We start from the raw sequence: 3,365 nt of genomic DNA, 5'->3' as shown, positions 1-3,365 counted from the left end.
TGAAAATAAGCCAGTCAGAGAAAGATAAATAGCACATGATATCACTCATTTATGGAATATAATGAACAACATAAACTGATGAACAAAAACAGATCCAGAGACAGAAAAGCATCGATCAGACTGTTAAACCTCAGAGGGAAGGTAGAGAAGTGTGGGACTATGGGGGAGAGATCAACCAAAGGACTTGTATGCATGCATATAAGCCTAACCAATGGACACAGACACCAGGGGGTGAGGACATGAGTAGGGGGATAGGGGCATGGGGTGATACGGACACATATGTAATACCTAAATTAATAAAGAAAAAAATTAGAAAATTATTAATATTCAAAAATACTTAGTATAGTATTTAATAGAGACTGTATGTCCCTAAGTATTATTAACTCTCTTGCTATTTCTCTTTAATATCCTTTTAACCCACATGTTTATTATAAAGACGTCAAATTTTTATCAGTGTTGCCATTGAATATAGACCTGATATTTTTAAGCAAGTATAAACTAGATATAACCACCGTAAATAAAATTGTGAAATTACTAAATTTTTACTCCTAGTAATGATGATTGATGTGGCAAAAGCATTTTAAATTTTAATTATCATTGAATTTGCTGCTGGAAAGTCTCAATCTTTTGTTATGTAAGTTAACAAAAATTTACATATTATTGGATGTGAAACAAATATAAGACTATGACACTATTTTGACCAGTTTTTTTATTCTAAATAAAATAGCATTCAATTTGAATTAAGTGCCAACAATGTTTACTAGTATATTGATTTAAGGTAACATAAAAAGATGGTAATTCATAACAAATATTGTTTGAATTGTCTCCAAAATTATGGACTTTTTAAAATTGAAGTTAAAATAAGAATAGCTAAAATTAGGAAAAAATATCCATATGAATAACACAGTGAAGTAAATTCTTTATAACTTAATTCATCACAGTGGAATTGTAAGCTTACTGCCAAATCTTTGCCTAATTGATCTGTATTCATTGAGGAGAGTGTTTTCTTTAGCTGGTTGACTAGCTTGATTAAAGAGGACAAATTATTGCGGTGGTGATTAGTTATTTACCCTATCTTTAACTTGTATTTATCCTGTGAATAAGCTAAGAATGTCACATTAAAAACATGAGCTATTGCTTTCAAACACCAAAATAATAAAATAGTTTTTAAAAGTTAAAATATATAAAATGTAAAAAGAGATATAATGAAATTATCTTGAGAAAATGGTAGTTGAGAAATTAATTTCTCCAACCATATTTTCAATTACCCTGAAATAAAGACAGAAAATAAAAGATGAAGGAGGGAAAAAGGAAGAAAGAAAAAAAAGGGAGAGCAAAGAAAGAGATGGTGCATTGCATTTATCTGGGTAGTAGTAACTTTGATAATATGGTGATGACATTAATATTTGTTACTAATGAGCACACTGATATCCCTTCCATCCAACACACACACACACACACACACACACACACACACACACACAGCTTTCTTTAAGCATTGGGGTAATAAGGTCACATATTTAATACCTTAATCAATAAAGAAAAATTAAGATATGAATAAACTGAGCTCAGAAAAGTTAAAAATATATTGGGATTAACCAAATAACATATATTCATATATCATAATTCATGGACACAGACAGTTGTGCCCTGAAAGCATGGGGAGGGTGTGGGTGCAACATGGACACGGTCAATGGGGGAAAAGCAGAACATCTGTAACACTTTCAACAATAAAGATATATATTTTAAGAATAGATGTTCAAAGTCACTAATCTAGGTAGTGGCAAAACTAGGTTCATACTCAGATCTGTGTTACTCCAGAGACCATGATTTTAACTGTGCAGTGCAGGCTTGGTAGTAATCATTTACTCAAGAAAAAACAAACACCTAGGTTTTTAAACTTCAAACTCTGCTATCACATATTTATTGTGTCAATTGCATTGACCTTTCTGACCTTTGCTTAAAGGTACAATGAAATTGAATAATAAGCAAAAATACTTGGAAAGAAGTACCTGGCTGATTAAATATTCTATGTATATCTAAGAAGAATGTATAGAGCCAATTTGAAGAGCTTCCAAGAAAGGATAGCCATTAAAATGAGTAAGTGGAGCTCTGGATTTTACAAAAGGAACCAGAGATGCTATAATATTAAAATATTTCAAATATAAATTACCTTCTTGTAATCAGGCCAAAGAATAGCTAGAGTTTTGGATTCTTTTAATATGCTCCTTAGTGTTAATGGGGTGAACTTCTACTATAATTTAGCATCCAGGAAATAGTTTATTTGAAACCAACTACTTTAAAATCTATGACTTCTTAGTTTTGAAAATAAGTTTCTGCAAATTATTATTCATTATTATCATCAAATCATTACACTTTATTTATATTTATTAAATAAAAAGTTATTTGTGTAGTTACTAAAGCACCATTGTAAATGGTGGGGTAATGTTGGTCTGAGGATTAGAAGGTTGTTTGTTTGTTTTTATACAGTGTACTAGAGGCCTAATGCATGAAATTCATACATGCGGGGTGGGGAGATGATGGGGAGGTGTCCCTCAGCTTGGCCTGTGCCCTCTCGCAATCCAGGTAGGGTCCCTAGGCCTGGATGGCAACAAGGCCTATTCTGTGGGCAACCAGCAGTGTTATCGGGGGACCCCCACTGGCACCTGCCTTGGCCAGCCTAGTGCTGCCTGCTTGCCAGCCCTACCACCTGCTGCTGCCACCAACCCCCACCCCACCACCACCAGTCGCCTCCCTATGTGGGCAACAGATGTGGGGTTCCGTCGCTTGGCTGGCCTGGACCTCCTTCCATGGGGCAATCATTGGCCAGCCCTGCACACCAACCACAGCATAGCAGTCCGGTGGCCTGGGCCTCCTTCTGTGTGTCCCTCGTAGCAGGCCCCAGATCGATCACCGAACAGAGGGAGGCTCCACGCACCAGCTGCAGTGCCGCTGGCCAGGTAGCCTGGGTCTCCCTCTTCCTAGCGATCGATCACAGGGCTCTGTGATCAATAGCCCCGCAGAGGGAGGCCCCGCCCACCCCACCTGTGATTGATTGCTGCACAGAGGGTGGTCTGGGCCTCCCTCTCTGGGGCAATTGTGGGGTGATGGTAGGGCCCCCCGAACAATCACATGGTACCCGCCTTGACTGGCCTGGCACCAGTGCATGTCATAGCGTGGCCGTCCAGAAGGTCATTTGGACAGTTGTTCTGCTGTTTGGTTGTTCAGTCGATTTGCATATTACACTTTTATTATTATAGATTTTCACTTATTTCAAAGAGGAAGGGAGAGGGAGAGAGAGAGAGAAACATCAGTGATGAGAGAGAATCACCGATTGGCTGTTTCTAGCAACCCCCCACTGGGCA

At 37.7% G+C, this 3,365-nt stretch overlaps 1 long non-coding RNA gene across 1 annotated transcript in view; it reads right to left on the bottom strand.

The window, feature by feature from the left end:
- Positions 1-3,283: 3,283 nt before the first annotated feature.
- The window catches only part of LOC107183450, a 10,123-nt gene continuing 10,041 nt past the window's right edge, over positions 3,284-3,365 (bottom strand). The window contains exon 3 of the long non-coding RNA XR_001514240.1: positions 3,284-3,358. This is a non-coding gene — a long non-coding RNA (uncharacterized LOC107183450). The remainder of the gene's footprint in view (positions 3,359-3,365) is intronic.

This window comes from Myotis davidii, unplaced genomic scaffold, assembly GCF_000327345.1.
Source record: "Myotis davidii unplaced genomic scaffold, ASM32734v1 scaffold20, whole genome shotgun sequence".
In the NCBI taxonomy this organism is placed as follows: Eukaryota; Metazoa; Chordata; class Mammalia; order Chiroptera; family Vespertilionidae; genus Myotis; species Myotis davidii.
This window is presented reverse-complemented; position numbering and strand designations above follow the sequence as displayed.